This window comes from Hylobates moloch, unplaced genomic scaffold (genome assembly GCF_009828535.3).
Source record: "Hylobates moloch isolate HMO894 unplaced genomic scaffold, HMol_V3 SCAFFOLD_4, whole genome shotgun sequence".
In the NCBI taxonomy this organism is placed as follows: Eukaryota; Metazoa; Chordata; class Mammalia; order Primates; family Hylobatidae; genus Hylobates; species Hylobates moloch.
In genome coordinates this window covers 80,184,165-80,202,382 of record NW_026652279.1, presented here as the reverse complement: position 1 = coordinate 80,202,382, position 18,218 = coordinate 80,184,165, and the positions used below count along the sequence as shown (strand labels likewise).

The 18,218-nt window shown below is 36.6% G+C and overlaps 1 protein-coding gene and 1 long non-coding RNA gene across 9 annotated transcripts in view; both read left to right on the top strand.

Annotated features, from left to right (window-relative positions):
- Nucleotides 1–18,218, top strand: part of ROBO2 (roundabout guidance receptor 2) — a 635,780-nt gene that overhangs the window by 230,368 nt on the left and 387,194 nt on the right. The gene's annotated exons all lie outside the window — the stretch shown is intronic.
- LOC131383271 (uncharacterized) lies at nt 1,992–8,808 on the top strand. Of its 3 annotated transcripts, none has more exons than XR_009213169.1 (3): nt 1,992–2,035; nt 3,736–3,795; nt 8,673–8,808. It is a non-coding gene; the product is annotated as an uncharacterized LOC131383271 (long non-coding RNA). The 3 variants fall into 3 exon arrangements; XR_009213168.1 differs by having other exon boundaries at nt 2,012–2,035; nt 8,657–8,808; XR_009213170.1 differs by lacking the exon at nt 1,992–2,035 and adding an exon at nt 2,114–2,282 and having other exon boundaries at nt 8,657–8,808.

Genomic DNA, 18,218 nt, shown 5'->3' with positions numbered 1-18,218 from the left:
GACTGCAGTGAGCCGAGATCGTGCCACTGCACTCCAGCCTGGGTGACAGAGGGAGACTGTCTTAAAAAGAAAAAAAAAAGTCCAGTTAAGAATTTCATGCCTTTCAACCCTTCCCTTTGCTGATCATCTTCTTTTAAATCCCACAACGTCTTCAAAGTCTAGCATGAAGGCCTCCTTAATGACCTTCTAGCTACGAATAACCTAAATCTCTCTTCTCAACTTCCAAATACCATTCTTTGGGAAATTATCTATGTACAAGAAGGTTGTCTTGAGGACAAAATTTCTTTTAATTCATGGATGCTTTGCAAGGAGTTTCCTTACGTACAAATCCTTCTTGATTGGATGGTGCTGGATTCTATCTTTGCTTCTTTCTATATTCTCCACTTCACATTCCAGCTCTGCAGAACAGTTGACTGATCTCTGCACAGTCAGTTCTCTTTGCCTGGGCGGTCTTTTCCATGCACATCTCCTTGGCTAATTTCTTCTAAGCCTTCAGCTTTCATTTAAGACCTCACTTCCTGATACTCTCTTCATATTCACATCCAATTTAACGACTCTTTGCTCTGTTCTCAGAAAATTACCTTCTGCTATTAAGGTTAGCATTTCCCACACCGGTTATTGCCTGCTTTCTTGTCTGTCTCCTTGAACAGAATTTCTATTTTGTCTGAGATGAGAATCATAAGATTCATGGTCAGTGTTAAAAAAATATTAGGAATGCATGTAAGAATTAGCATTCATAGAACGGAAGCACCATGGAAGCTGCAAATTTGTTTTGCGTGTCTCTATATCTCTGGTGCTTGGAACCATGCCTGGCCCACAGTATATCTTCAATAAAATCGTGGTTGAATGAATCAATGAATAAAGGAACGAAAATATTATGTATTTTAAAAAGAAAACAATGGGTTACTAAGAGGTTGTGTTATAAATAATTATTACAGCTGAATGAAAGTACTAAAAATTTAAATGATGACAAAATGATAGATGAGAGTAAATAGAACTTAGTATTTGGAAGTAAAATAAAGAGCAGGAACAAAAAAGGATGATTGCTTACTAGCTGCTGTTCTTAGACAAATAAACCTTTATTCTCTGAAAGTTTACCTTAGCATTTCAGCAGCTGACAATAATAAAAGGAGTAAGAGGTATGAAAAATTACATGTCGTTTTACCATCACTTCCGTGCTTTGTCTGTTTGCTCCATTGTGATGGTTCAGATGGTTCCGTTCGACCCCAACCTCTAGCTGTTCCAGCCTCAGAACCAATATTGATTGCCACATGTGGGCTGTGCATGGCAGCTGCAAAATCCAGATGCCAAGCTTTGGAATGTATTTTTACGGCGGCACCATCTGGGGCTCTGGCTGGCCTTCTTTATTGTCTCTTGAATGTTTACACTAATAGCTTTGCTGGGCTGTGGCACTACCTGTGGGACACGCTGAGGGTCAGGCTGTTTATGAGCTCATCTTGTCATTCTAGTTAGAATTTCCCTTTAAATGTCTCCCACATGCTATCAACTTATTCCTTTTAATGTATCTACAATGTCTGACGAAAGTAATAAAACAGGTGGTCATCGAGACTGGGAAAGAAAAGGACTGTTTTCACAGCGGTGGGTCCATGTTATTCACGGGTTCTCAGCAGCCCATTTGTGAGTTTTGGGGGGAAATAAAATACTTTTTCAATTCACCAAATATATTATTTTGCTTATGTATCATTGAAATAGAAGATATACATGATTATAGCCCTTAACCCAACTTACTGGAGTGGCATATTGATCTGTAAGGGCGGTGATAATACTGCACAGCACAAATGAACAGTATTTTCATTCCTAGGGAAACTTAAAAACATAGTTTATTTTTAGCCATCAATGAGTTGAGTTATTTGAAGATTCACCTGCAACTTAGGATGGATAAAATGACTATTTGTGATCCTTAGAACCATGATTTAGGGAATTCTTCAAAGGTGATTCAAGCAGATTCACGGTTTAGAATTGTGAGGAACCCGTCATTCTAAAGGAACCAATGCAACACGAAGATTCAGCTCAGGTAATAATTTAGCCTGTTATATCTAGCAAAGAGAATCAGCTCTGAGAGTTCAACCGACTTACCCAAGGTCATACAAGCCATAGATCCAGAGTCAAAGTGAAGATGAAGTTTGTCCAATTATTTGATGACAGTAGGACTTATCAGGAGAGTCAATCCTGATGATTGAGTCCCTGAAATGATGAGATGACCTGAAGGATTGTGCGACGTCCCTATTTGCTTTCACTGCCCCGACACTCGTTCTGCCCCAGTGGGTAACCTCACCTTTCGGGGGTGGCTTTGGGGGTGGAGGCTGTGGAGCAGGACTGCAGTCAGACAAGGAGCATGAAGGAACCTGCATTTGTGTGACCTCTTGGAAAACTCCTGGTAGCTGAGCTTCCTGGGATTGTCACAGAGAGGCTGCCAGCTCAGAAGTAGTGACAAAATCAGGCACTCCAGGCTCATGGTTTCTAATCAATCAGCCTGTCATGTATCTGAGGAGATATTTCAGGGTGAAGAGAGCGTATGGGAAAGCAATTTCCTTGGACTTCTGCCTCTGAATTCTATGTCTGGAGTAGAAATGAGGTGCTTAGCGTTAAATAAAGCCAAGTAGGGAGACAGTGATGCGACTCTCATGCATGCCTGGACCAAAATGGCAAATGTGTGCCTGGGGAAGCCACAGGAGGCTCCCAGAAGCAGCCTTCCAGGTTCTGCAGCCACTTAAAAAACAGCCACAATTAAGTCCAAGGGAAGGCTGATATTCTCTCCAAAGACACTTTAAATAGGAAAGAGCTGTTAAAGCTTTCCTGTAGGCTGAGGATAGACCTTTTAAAATGATATTTAGTCTCAGGAAAAAAGAAGACATATTGCTATAATGTGTTGTCAGTTCTCTAAGGAAATGGCATAAAAAGGAGATTTTATTGTGGCTTAATCCTTTGTTCTGGAGAATCTGTGCTTTTATATACAGTATATATTTTAATGAAAACCATGACAAGATTACTATTCATAAATCAGCAGTGAAATACTAAGGACGTATATGCTCAAAGCTGCATGTGTGTGTGCAGGAGGTGAGGGTGGGGGGGTGCACATATTTTTTCAAATGGGTTCATTACCACAGTTGGAAGAAAATCAATGCAACTATGGCACAACCTCATTGCTTTGTTGCCAAAGGATTTCTGATTTCAATTTTTTTTTTTTTTTTGTAAGACAGGGTCTTGCTGTCACTCAGGCCAGAGTTCAGTGGCATAATCATACCTCACTGCAGCCTCAAACCCCTGGGCTCAAGCAATCTTCCCACCTTGGCCTCCCAAAACATTGGGATTACAGGCATGAGCCACCACACCTGGCTTGATTTCATTCTTTGTGTGAATGAGACAGGAGAAAAGCTTTTAGCACTCTGAAATATCCTGAAATTGATTGATGTATTCTCAAACTCTCTGAAAAATAGTGGCTTCAAGTTGCCCGCCTCATAATTTTTGCCACTTCAAATTTGTACATTCTATTTCTGGTTGGAAAATACATACTTCACAAAACTATTATAGTTGGACACAAATATGTCAACAACTCCATCATCTCACACAATAGCTGGAGGATATCTTTGACATGAAGGCCAAGCAAACATTCTCAAGTAAAGCCATAGGTTATATGTGGTGGATAATGTCCAGTGATTGGAAACACATCAGAGGAGCTACTATGTTGTCTTTGTTTGGAAATCTGTTTTGCAGATTGAAAAATGACAGCATTGTGATGCATAAATTACTAGAGACTTACAAGGAATAAAGAAGGTAAGTAGTAAGTTAAATGATCAATTGGAACCCAATTTTTATTGCATGAAGTACTCACAAATGAGTACTTGTGCTGATAGGTGTACTGGGAGTTGTGTATTCACAACGAGAAAGCATAAGTGTCTTTGGATGGGCCTTAGCTATACATCCTTGTAAGTAATATATTACAACTGAAGAAATCCCTGAGGTACTTCTGGCAGGGCCCCAGCTTCAAGTTGAACCTGAAGTAGAGAGTAAGCTTGCAGCTCTTGTGCGTGAGTGCACACACACACTCGCACTCCAAAAATATATGCCAAAAGAAGCTTCCCAGAAAAAAATAATTTAAAAAAATCCCTGAAAGCTACTTGGAAAGTCATACATATGTTGACTTTGGTTATTTAGCATCACAAATTGAAGTTGCAATATCATAAAATAGGCAGATCTGACCCTCCCTCATTCCCCAGCATTTACAGTAAGTCTGAGACAGCAGATGAGGTTGGATGGCAATGATGGTGATGATGGTGATGAGTATGATGAATGTGATGATGAAGGTAACAGCTAACCTTTATTGAGTTTTGCTATAAACTAAGTGCCACTCTAAATACTTTAATTCATAAAATTCTCACAACAGTTTATTTTACATCTGAGAACACTGAGACACAATGCTTAGATTGTCTGAGTAACACAGTAACTAAATGCAAGATTCTGTTTTCTATGTTGTAGTGAATACCATCGATCTCAGTGGAACAAGTTGCAAAATACTTTGTAGAATCATTAAGTCAATTAGGGAATTTAAAATTCTGAACTACGGTGGTAGAAAAAAAGCCCCATTTCAAATAGACACGACTTCAGAGAGGCAAAGCTAAAATTTAAGCCATTTACTTGCCAGTTTTTATTTTTATTTTAATATTTTAAAGTTTTATTTTAAGTTCAGGGAAAATGTGCAGGTTTGTTACATAGGTAAACTTGTGTCATGGGGGTTTGTTGTACAGATTATTTCATCACCCAGATATTAGGCCTAGTACCCATTGGTTATTTTTCCTGATCCTCTTCTTCCTGCCACCATCCACTCTCTGATAGGCCTCAGTGTGTGTTATTCCCCTCTATGTGTCCAAGGGTCCGCCTCATTTAGCTCCCACTTATGAGTGAGAACGTGTGGTATTTGGTTTTCTGTTCCTGTGTTAGTTTGCTAATGATAATAGCCTCCAGCTCCATCCATGTCCCTGCAAAGGATATAATCGCGTTCTTTTATGGCTGCATAGTATTCCATAGTGTATATGCACCCCATTTTCTTTATCTAGTCTATCACTGATGGGCATTTATGTGGATTCCATGTCTTTGCTGGTTGTGAATTGGGTTGCAGTGAACATGAGTGAATGTGTCTTTATAATAGAATAATTTATATTCCTTTGGGTGTATACCCAGTAATGGGATTGCTGGTCAAATGTTATTTCTGTCTTTAAAGTTAGAATTTCTTAACTTTACTATGAACCACTCAAAATACTTTAATTTGCACATGTGCACACACACACACACACTCAACCTCATCTGCCAATTTTTAACCCCACTGCCATAGATGCCACTCTAAATACTTTAATTTTTAAATTCAGTGCTTTTAACAAATGGAAAAAACAGTCATGATTTTCTTCTAAAAGATTTTTAAACAAAAATTATATAAGTAGTTATAAAAAGAGAAGATTGTTCATAAATCTTGATCTAGGTATAAACTTAAAAAGATCCAGAAAAATTTCACTTTTCAGCTTTGTTAGTCTTATTTTTTTTTAACAATCCCTGACTTTGTTCATTGTTCGCCAAATCCATCTCAGCTTCTTTTATTTCACACCAAACTGGTTTTGTGCGATTGCCATTTCACATGAACATTTGGATTTTTTTTTCCTGTGCTTGTGTACATTTGGAGAAAGATAGTAATTTTCATCCAAATTTATTCTACTTTACTCAGGTTTATTCTCAGCTATCAGAGGAATGTTAACTGTACATGTTCATAATGTTTTTTTAAATTCTAAAAAAGATCTATGTCTGCTAGGAAGAGAAATATCCTTTAATTTGTCGACTTGATCCTTCTAGAGGGGTTAGTAGTATTTTTGTTTTTGATATGATCTTCCATCACCATTCATAGACTTCTAGAATCACAGCTTTATATGCTGGTTAATTCTACCATATAGATACATATATAGTAAGATGGAGGCATTTCTCTCAAGTTCCTTTAACAGTCTCTGTTTCTTTGACATTCTTCTTAGTCATTGCTGCACTTCTGACAAGTCTGAATAGAGAGTTGTCGTTTTGTTTATTGTTAAATAGATGAAGAGTGTATTTAAGATATTATATTTCAACATTTTAAAAAACTATAATGCAGTCTGTTACTTTAGGTGTATCACTATAGAAAAATCTCTTTATTCTTGTTCCTTTAGAAATACCTTGAACAATTAGAAAATTTTCTGGATTGATGATTGCCCATTTTGCTACTTAAACACTAAATTTGGTGACATAATCTGATGGAATTGGAATGTGGTATCATTAAATATCTATTGCAACTCAGAAACCAGTTTCTTCTAATGTGCTCCTCCAAGGGCTTCATTCATATTGCCTGATTCATCCTTACATCCCTATGACATAAAAGAGGGGCAGGCATCACATTATCCCCGTTTTCCAATTGAGGAATCCGAGAGCAGAAAACGGAGGCACTTGCCTATAGTTACGCACTATATCGGAGGCAGGAGTAGGCAAAGATACTGTTTTTGTTCACTGCCAATCCACCCTTCTTTTCATTAGTCACTAGCCTCTTTATTTCGTAAGGTGTAGGCCATTAGAAGACTGATCTTGTGGGGAAAATAACATCTATTTTAAAACTCATTGCCTTTTACAAGTTTATATGCCTTGATATAATTTTAGTAGGTGCATCATTGCCTGCTTTTCTTTATGAGAGATGATATAAATATGGAAAAATACACTTGCAGAAATGAAATGAAAATAATAAAGCCCTCTTCCATTTCCATTATTCTAAGTCATGCTCCTTGAGACTTCAATCTCAATATGATGTTAATAGAACCATTAGATATGATTCATACCATACATAAGACATTTCTATTGACAATTTCATCTTGACCAAGGGTCAGTGGATCCATTACAATGCAAATCTGACTGTATACTTTCCATCTAAATCAAAAGAATTTGGTCTTGTGTCCACTCTAATATGTTTCATGCAGTAGAATCCAACCTCAGACATGAAGTACACATCTGTTTCTCATACTAAATCATGCCTGTTCCTATTTGCTCTCAATTTAAAAGATAATTAATTACATTTTACATCAATAGACTACTTTGGAGTATTTAAAGAAATGCATAGGGTTTATGGGAACCCAAGTTTGCCCGTTTAATACATACCAACCTGTAAGAAAAGTTCATTCATGCATGTGCATCTCTTAATTTTGGGGGGTGCCTATAAAGCTGTTCTACATATTTGGTAAGAAATGCAGAATCAGAACATGTTCCAAAGGTGACCTAACCCAGTCTTGTAAAGTACAAGAGCACACTGAGTTTCAGTCGGTTTTTCAGATAAGCTGAAGACTGTCTCACTAGGCACAGGACTTTTTTTAAAACTTTCACCTTTCCCCATGCTATGTATTTCTACTTTTTTTTTTAATCTTCATCTCTTATTCCTGCACTCTTGGGCATCTTTCAGAATCTTTCTCTATTCAGTGCTCTAGGTAGCTTATAAAGTGCAATCTAACCTTGATATCGACAATCATTGAGCCCATTTCTGGCCACTTTTAAGTTTCAGGGCTGTCCTGATCTCCTGTTATCTGTTCCCTGTCCTTGTCTGTATTATTTTCCTTCTAGAACTGTACTAGTGCCTCTCTCTATTTGTGCACCACAACAGAAAGACCTGCTGCTGATGAGGGCTTCCTGTTACAGATGAGGTTAAAGTAGCTGAGGAGTAGCTGAACAAGACCTTACATAAAGGCCTTTTCCCCCCTAGGGTTCCATGACATTGCATCCATACTCTGGTGTCACCACACTCCTCCATCTTCCTTTCTTCTTTCTTGGAACGTTGGGTAGTGATGAACTTTGGACCAGGAAGAGTTCTGTGTAAATCCCTGATCTACTAATTCTAGCGGTGTGGTCTTGGGCAAATCCTTTAATCTTGTCTAATCTTCAGTTTTGTCATCCATAAAATAATGATAATAATTATCCACATTGGAAGATTGTTGTGAGAAGGAAATCAAGTGATTTATGTAAGGGTCACAATGCCCGACTCAAAGTCGTATTTAAGCATGTTGTTGCCTTACTCCCTCTTTACTCTCTCTTTTTTTCCCATTTCTCTCCAAAATATTCAATTTTGTGCAACAAAAAATGTTGATTTTTTCAAGCTTTCTGCTATCCAGTTACATAGCTACCAGCTGATGAGCTTTTCCAATATTTATTTCTTTTCAAAGCGCTTTACTTCTTATGGGTTATCAACAGCTTGACATAATTTTTTCCTCTTTCAGTTATGAAAGATATTCTCAGACTCAACAAAGCTTTAAATTTTGTTCAAGGCATTGAAACATAAAAGTTCAGGGATTATTCAATGATGTTTACTATTGAATGTACACAAAAATGACCTTAGTCGCAGTCTAGTTTGTATGCTGGTTCAAACATGCCCAGGACTCCCAAGTTCAAAGTTTCTCTCTACACGTAAGTGGTAGTCAAAAATATTAGTTGTTTTATTGCAGATGGCCTTAATTTATAAATGGAAAACATCTAAAACTGCAAAGTACAATAGTCCAGAAACTTTTCATTAGCAATCCAGTTCTTGGACATCACAGGGAAACTCGGCAGAAAGAAATGATAAGTTAATTGTTGAAATGTTTCATATTCCCAGGTTCAGTTTCTTATAGGTATTCGCACCCGCCTCACCTGCACCTCTGTTACTCTCTGTGACATGCTCCACCACCCTGGACAAGACAAATGTATGTTTGAAAGAATAAGGGTGTTTGTTAGTGGGTAGGCCTGATTATGGGAGGCAATTCTAGTGTGGAAAAGATGGGTTGGAGTATGGGGCAACAGTGAAGAAAAATAAATAAAACAGTTTATTTTCAGTGGGACTGATCCCTCTTGCTCATGCATTAGTGCTTGGCTACAGGAGAGTAGTAATTTATTGATGCAGATGGCCATGTAAAGTGCATGCAGTTTGTGAGGGGGCTTGACCCTTGTCTGATGGGCCATATGTTGTAAAGCCCCAGGGGCGCCATTTGCCTCCGTGCTCTTCCTCTCTCTGTCTCTGCACCTATGGTCCTTGTTCAATCACCACATATTGAACTATAGACTTACCAACTCCCCCAATAAATCTCCAACTAATGGCTCACAAAGGCCATAACTTAACCCTTTCTACACAACAGAGCACATTATTTTGCATCATGATCACATTCGGTGAAATAAAAGATAAATATTATATGACCTGCCTAGAAGAGAAAGCAAATCGTTGTGAAATGCCGTTCCCTGCTGGGTATTCACTGTATTTGGATGTCGTAGGGTTGCTTTGAGCTTGCTGAATTATATCGTTATATGCTGCCATGTTATAATTACAGCTTACTTTATAACATAATTCTTAAATACTGTTAATACCCCCCACTAGAGAAACATTTAATGTTTTTTAATTAGCTTCTTTTGTCTGAGTCTTCTTTTTTTCCTAGTAAAATACGGAACATATGCTCAATGAAAAATGCATATATTTTTATTCTCATGTAGAAGCAAGTTTTTATAAAATATATTAGGGCATTTGTATGGAATAACAGAAAAAAAGTACAGCATATGTTTTAAATACTTACTGTGCTCTGAATTTTCTCTAGGACCCATTCTGGCAGAAAGACTCAATGAAATTATTCATTCTCCACTGCAGCACTGGGATTTCCTTATAATGTGGGCTGTCTGAGTCCTAAATGCCACCTGAAGAAGAGTTTAGGACACCAAGACTAGAAAAAAGTCATTGCTGCTGATCTATTAACTTCATTTTTTCCCATCCAGTAGTCAAACCGAATAAACGATGCTATGCAGTGATGTGCACATCAGTACCATTTCTCTAATCTTAGGGAAACCAGTCAGTTGCCTCATGCTTATTCCCATCACTCGGGTAAGAGAGCAGAAGGTGTCTTCCTTGGAATCTTGAGACAACATCACTGCAAGCAAGAAGCAGACATCTATTGCTAATCTAGAGTCTAAAGTTGAATTTTCGTATCTACTCCTTTTCCCCTTTTCTGGGCACAGCTCTTGGTAGATCTAGCAGCAATTTAGAGAGCCTGGTGGAGTGTAGGAAGACCATAGGTTTCGCCAGTGCTCAGCCCATCTATGGAAATAGTAGTCAGAGCTGAGTATCTCTAACTATGTTCTATGTTTGTAATAATTAGCTTCCAATAAAACAATTCGTCTTCTAGATAGCTTGCTACTACAGTGTTCACAACTTGTGTTACACGTTTTATAGAATATCTCTGAGCAGAGATATTCTGTAGATCTGGTAGAAATCAAACATTATAGTCCTACTGAATATTAATTAATATTCAGTAGGACTATAATGTTTGATTTCTACCAGATCTGGTTTCATATCCTGTGTTGGTATAAAAAACAGGTTTCATAATTTTTTTTCTCCTAACTAATGAATAATTTCTCCTAATGAATAATTTCCTTACACTGTAGTGAAAATCCAGCTCTCTGAACCAATTAAAAGAAAGATGAAATTTCATGTACACATATGCTGTGTCAAAATGTTCATTTATGAGTCACTAGTCTTATCAACATGGATAACTGATGTAGAAAAAATATTCAAATATACAGAAAAGAAGTCATTGTCTTCTGTCCTAAACCCAGTAGACCTAACACATACAATGCAGGCAGAAAGGAAGTCAGCATCAATAAACCATGCGTTCCCAATTGAATCTCAATAATTTAAACATAAATCCTTTAGGCTTTGATACCTTTTTTCCACATGGGCTTTTCTTTTGGATTTGGCACTCCTAGCATCATTTAGAATTCATCTGCGAGCCACAAGTAAATAGAGTTTCCGTAAACCTTGAATAAACAATCCCCTTTGAGGTTATGTTCCATAATTTAAGGAATTCCAATGAAAACTTGGTTGGTAAGGAGTTTTCCAAGATGTGTGTATCAATATATTTGCCTATAAAAAGGAACCAACATGTTAAAGCATAAATTACCAACTTTCCCACATATACCATGTTGCACAAGGGAGGGACATCTATAATATGTGTATTTCTGAGGTTGACAATAAGCAAGGATGAATTGCTAATATTCTGCTTACCATGTATTCAAAAAGTCTCCATAGTTTTCAGAATATGTGGTGAGAAAAACTTTTCTCTGTTCTGATGTATTTTCTCTCTAATTATAATTTGGCATCTAGAATTTGTTGTTTCTTTTAAAAATAAACTAAACTGCATAGCAAACTATATTGATTTTGGTTTTTAAAAGCCCTTTAATTAAAATAGCAACTTAACAGCAAATGGCCATGAAGTATTTCAAAATAAAAAATGATGATGTCAATTGAATGTGTCAACTAAAGTTGGTACAAATGAAGATTAAGAAAATAGTTACCTTCATTTACTCTCTGTTTCATATCATGCCTTTTCCCAGTTCTTCAGTTAGTTAATGTAGCTATAATGAGTTCATACTCCTTAGAAGCAGCCAACAGAGAGGCTTTTCTTTAAGAACATTCTAAATGGCTCAAATCAATACCATTTCCTAAATAAAAACTTTCTTGGCTCAGATTTAAAAGACCTATGGCTGTTGGCTTATTCTTTATGCCAGCCCAACAAAATGCCAAGTAATCTTGCAAGTAAGACTCTGCCACATTCTGATATCAACATTGTCAATGAGAAAACTCTGTGTATATACATTCAGAAACATTCAATTATAATTCACCTCTTAAAGTCATATCATTATCTGGTATTATATTGAGTTATTATTGAACATATTAATTAAAATGCCTCAGTATTGAACTCAATGGTTCAAACTATTTGCGTAACCCCAAAACCCTTAATCATTGACATTTGAAGATTGCTGTTGGTTTTTTTAACTAACAGGACAAAATTTATTTTTAGTACAAAAATTTCAAGAAGATACAAGAATAGTTACTTAGGATTGAAATGGCATGTTAAATACTAAAGGAAAGATGGAATTTGTTTTGTTTTTTAAAATGGTTTCTGGCCAGGCACAGTGGCTCACACCTGTAATCCCAGCACTTTGGGAGGCCAAGGTGGGCAGATCACGAGCTCAGGAGTTTGAGACCAGCCTGGCCAACATGGTGAAACCCCGTCTCTACTAAAAATACAAAAAGTAGCTGGGCATGGTGGCTCGCGCCTGTAGTCCCAGCTACTCGGGAAGCTGAGGCAGCAGAATCACTTGAACCCAGAAGGCAGAGGTTGCAGTGAGCCAAGTTTGTGCCACTGCACTGCACTTCAGCCTGGGCGACAGAGGGAGACTCCATTTCAAAAAAAAAAAAAAATGGTTTCTATGTCATTGTGAAAGTGATAATGATTTTTATGTACATGATTATATGAGAAATAACATTTTATCAATGCACATGTAGGGTACTTTTTATATTTTTTATTCATCAGGAATTCCACATTTTTTGTGCAAACACTGTGTTATCATTATTTTGTATCTTCTATGTAATATATACAATAAATCAACAAATATTTATTCAACACCTACTCTGTGCTAGGTGTTAGAATGATAACATTGAATAATATTATCTCCTCTGCCTTGAAGAACTTTCAATGTAAGCTACCATAATATTTACCTGAGGATTTTTCATGTTTTTCTAGCAGTTTATAAAATTCCTATATTTGGAGGCTCTCTAGAAACAGAGGGAAAGGGACTATTGAAATTATAGTTGAAAGGTACAGTGTATTTTGGGGGACAAATATTGATGTTATTGTATTTGTTTTATATGATATTTTTAAAACATGGCACTATTCCCCTGACAGAAGTGAATTTGCCAAGCATTAGCCTAGGGTATTTAGAAGTAACAGCTGAAAGATAAAGGAAACATCGCATTGAGTGTGAGGAATTCAGCATAAAGAGTGATTAGAGCCTCCACAGTGTGCTATTCTTAGCTATTCATTCGCTGCAAAATCACATCAGTAATTTTCAGTGACATTTTTAATTGTCCCTGTACAAAAGATAATAAAGTAGAAGAAAATAAAATCAAAAGTGAAAAAATTCAAGTACTACTAAGACATACCCTGGTGTGTGTTGGTTTGGGGTGCCCTAAATTACATATTAACAGAGAACTGCCTTGTAGTAAAATTAGATGCCCCCATGAGCCCAGACTTTACCTTTATCATGTAGTTTCATCATTTCAAGGATCTTTCCTTATGGTTAACCCCTTTTCATCTTCTGAACAGGCTCTTACAGCCAGAGGGTTCGCGTGCTATGTTTAGCATGCTTCTTTGAGTGGTGGATAGTGGTTGGGAATTTCTTTGCCTGCTGCATGAATACACTTCCCTGCAGAGTGTAAAAAGAAACACTTAATTTAGAGCTTTTCGTTTTGGTTAGTGACACTGCAAACATAGCACAGGTGGCTATAATTTTACACCATGTGAGTAAAAATATTATTTTTCTTTCCCCATCAACCTTCTTGTTTGATCGTCTTAAACCCACAAGATGGGGAATTACAGAAACATATTTTAAATTGATGAACTAGTTGAAGATACTCTTTGAAAAGGAATCCAAACTTGCTATGTAATCTGTATTAGTCTGTTCTCACACTGCTATAAAGAAGTACCTGAGATTGGGTAATTTAGAAAGAAAAGAGGTTTAACTGTCTCACAGTTTCACAAGCTGTAGAGGCAGCATGGCTGGGGAGGCCTCAGGAAACTTACAGTCGTGGCAGAAGGGGAAGGGGAAGCAGACATGTCTTACGTGGCAGGAGCAGGAGGAAGAGAAGGGCGGGGGGAGGTGTCACACCCTGTTAACCAACCAGATTTCATGAGGACTCACTATCACAAGAACAGCAAGGGGGAAATACGCCCCCATGATCCAATCACCTCCCATCAGGCCCCACCTCAAACACTGGGGATTACAGTTTGGCATGAGATTTGAGTGGGAACACAAATCCAAACCATATCATCAGCAAAATGTAAAATTGTTAAGGATGGTGAAAGATTTATAAATGTAGGGTTCAAGTTAATGTGAAAGTGATAGCATTGTCCACCAGTGACTGTTATTGGGCCTCTGTCTGTATCACAGTGGATCATAGTTCCATTACTGTAATTATGCCATAGTTTTGTAAAAACCTTTACTTGTTATTTGAGATATAAAATGTTGCTATTTGGCAATTTTTAGGTTGTAGTCTCATCTTGTAGATTAGAAAGTATCCTTATTTTATAAATAATCTGTCTCTATATATTTAGATTAATCTATTAAGGATCAGATATTCATGTTCAAACATTAGGTTTTCCTGATAATCCACTTTTTAGATAATCTCAGCTTTTATTTTAGATTTAGGGGCACACATTACAGGTTTGTTACAGGGGTTTACTGCATGACAATGGAGTTTGGGTATGAATGATCCCATTACCCAGTTAGTGAGCATAGTACCCAATACATAGTTTTTCAGACCGTTTCCCTTCCCTTCTGCCCCCTCTAGTAGCCCCCACTGTCCGTTGTTCTTATTTTTGTTTCCGTGTGTACACAATATTTAGCTTCCACATATAAGAAAATGTGGCACATATACACTATAGGATATGCGCAGCTGTACAAAAAGAACAAAATGCATATATGCAGCAACATAGATGCTGCTGGAGGTCATTACCCTAAGCAAATTGATGCAGGAACAGAAAACTAAACACCGCATGTTCTCACTGAGAAGGTATCTTTGAATGGCGTTGTCAGACAAACTCAAGCATGGATCCTTGCTGAAGTACCAGAGTCTTGACTGGTTATGGTTCAGAAACAACTGAATAGTATTCATGGATCTGAGTCTTAGATACAAAAAATGGAAGAAATCTAGCAGTTTTATTTAGCTGGTACTGAAGTGTAGATGATGTGTATTGCATAAAATTATAGCAATTCATACAATTTCCCTTGGCTAGCTGGTCATTCCCTTTCTCTTTATGGTCTCTATTCTTGTACAGATTTCTAACTAGTGATACAGAACAATAACTTGGATGACTTAAAAACATTATGCTAAATAAAAGAAGACAGACTCAAATGACTATATGCTTAATGGTTTGCTTTATATAAACTTTTTGAAGAGGTAAAACTGGATTGTTGGAAAGTTGATCAGTGCTTTGCAGGGGTCAGGGTTGGGGAGGGCATTAACTGCAAAGACCAGAGGGAACTTTTTGGTGTGGTGATCATGGTCTGCATCACCACTGTGTCATGAATGTCAAGACTCATCCAATCTTTTCTAAACTTTATTAATTTTTTGCCTGAAAATTATATCAAAAAAAGACGTTAGAATTTCACTTTGGTGTGAATCTAACCTAGACAAGTTGATACTTTTTCCTGTTTTTTTTTTCCCATAAGTTAAAGCTATACTGAGTTTATTAATGAAGTTATTGATAAAATCATTTATAACCCTAATATGTTCCTAGTTCTATATAAGTTGACTTTACCTGTAGTTACTAGGTATTTGAATAGAGTCAATTGAAGTATAAATTTTAAACCAAAACTAAACACTTTTTTCCCAAGAAACATTCATTACACAGGTGCATATAAAATACATGCATTTTACATCTGAATTTGCATATAAAGTGTTGTAGGAAAATTAGAAAGCATATGGTCTTTTCTTCTTTTTCATTGTCTAAGAAGCACTAAAGCCAAATAACTTGGCATGATTCTTCTAGTTTTACTCTTTTTAAATAGCTTTATTGTCAGGCAGATGGGGAGTGCTAGGCACTTATTAAAATTACACTTGTATATATCGTAAGAATGTTTTATATTTATTCATGAATATAAAATTTTTAGAATTGGCATTTAAAACCAAAAAAACCTGTCATAGAGTTGAGTAACAACTGTATTTGTCACTTTGAAACCACTTTGAAATATATTGCAGCATGGACGGTTGCCTAATTAATATTCCGAGATTCAGGTTCTCTTTAATGATGTTTTTGAAAGCTCTCCATCTTAGAAAGCAAAAGATAAGCGTAGAGTAGAGATTGAATTACATGGAGAGAATGAACTTTAAGATGTGGCAATGTCTTCCAAGTTGTATTAGGAAAATATATATGGGAAAACATTATCATATACTTTGTAATAAGTACTTTCCCCCCCTCTGTGAAGAGTTTAAAAATCAGTACTTACAATGGATAGTTTTCAAGCATCATTTTGTGAGTGAATAATCTGAGCCAAAGAGATGTAACATAGTCCATGAACACCAGATAGTTAAAAGATTCTTCTACTTTAGAGGTTTTTTAAAGACTGATTTAAAATTAAAAGATGGATATATATTTATTCATCACAATTTGGTGCTACAAATTTGAAGAAGTAGAGGATAACATTCTTTTGGGTACTTAATGAATATTTTTCAATTAAGTATCTGAATTACTAATACATCTCTTTAGATTCATATTGCAGCTAGAGAAATAACTACATCATTTGCTGAAGAACATTTGAAAATGTAGAATTTCTTATTTAACACATGAAAATATATTACATAATTTAATATATCAATGAAGATAGGTAAATACATAGATACATACATATATAGATACAAACCAGCATATGCAGGTAATTGACTTTGAAAGTTTGTTAGGAAGACAAAACTTTCAGACAGTTTTGAGGAGATACTATGTGATAAGGCAAATTTTATAAAACTGAAGTCAAAACTAAACTTTCTGTCATTCAAAACTATCATATGTCAAAACTTTTTTAGGTAGAACTTTAATAGAACTTTAGCATCTTATAATGTCATATCCCTGATAAACTTGAGTGTATGCAGAGAGTCTGCCAAAATTTAATGAGCACATGTCTGAACAACCATTACTTTGTGGCTAAAGATATTTCTTTCCAATTTCTCTCCCCAGTATGGTTACTCTGCCTCTTTAATTTATCCATGTAACATGTGCAGCAAGTGAAGAAATAGAAAGCTTGGGGGAAAAGGAACTGCTATATAAATTCAAGTATCTCCAGGGTTTTTCTACATTCCTTCTTCTTTATCTCTCTTTATTTCTGTTTTATCAAATAAAATCTTTTTCTCCTCATAGTTGCAGTATCCAAATTGTGTTTTTTAACATGTGTATCAAATGGATAAAGTTTAATGGTATAAATTGCCAAACAAAATTGTCATAAGAGTTTCTCCAGGACCACAGTTTGGTGTACAATATGATGCCAAATATATCCTAAAAATTATTTTCTCTTAATTTAGTTACAGATGAAATGCCAGATGTGGTATTGCAAGGGTGATTAAAATCAACTTAGTTCCTTGGAATCTTTACCTTTGTCTACATAAAGCTGTTAAAGGAAACTGGAACCCGCTTTTTCTCAGTGATGACATCCAATTGTTTTCCCTTAGATATGGTGCTATGAAAGTATTCTTTGAGTTTAGCAAACGTATCTTTGCAACGTGTATGTGTTATGTAGCTTGGATTTATTTCAAAATCTGTAGAGAGGCTGCAAAATTTGTAACCACATTATAGAAAAGTTAGGTGTACTCCCTTCCACTGCCCTTCACAATTTCATTGTATCCATGCTTTCCTATGCGTGTTCCTCTAAGATAAGAGTTAATAAGTTGTAAAAACAAAAACAAAACAAAAGAAAAAATGTCTGTGACACCTGAGCATAGTGTTTCTGAACCACTTTCCATTACTGCCCCTGAAACGAGTCTTTTCAACAATTTCTCCTAATTGCTATTCCCTTGGAATGTTACTGCTACAGATAAACTGTATATCTGTTTATATACTGTATTTGTGTTTTAATACATAAAATACTTGATTTTTGGCTCACTCCCTGGATCTGTTTCTGCCCCCTAAGGTTCGCATTACCTCCCTTGAGAATGCCTGCTGTGGCGGTATTCGATTGTCCACTCTAGGTAGATAGGACACATTGGCATGTGCTGTTCTGTATGTTCCCTCTTTTGACTTCCCCTTGGAAATGCTTTAATAATTATGTTATTCAAAGGAATAGCCAGCCATGGTGGCACTCACCTTTGGTTCCACCTACTCGGGAGGCTTAGGCAGGAGGATCACTTGGGCTCAGTTCAAGACCAGCCTGGGCAACTAGAGTCTGTTCTCACATTGCTAATAAAAACATACCCAATATTGGGTAATGTATAAAGGAAAGAGGTTTAATGGACTCACAGTTCCACACGGCTGGGGAGACCTCACAATCATGGCAGAAGTCAAATGAGGAGCAAAGTCACATATTACATGGTGGCAGGCAAGAGAGCTTGTGCAGGGGAACTTGTATTTATAAAACCATCAGATCTCATAAGA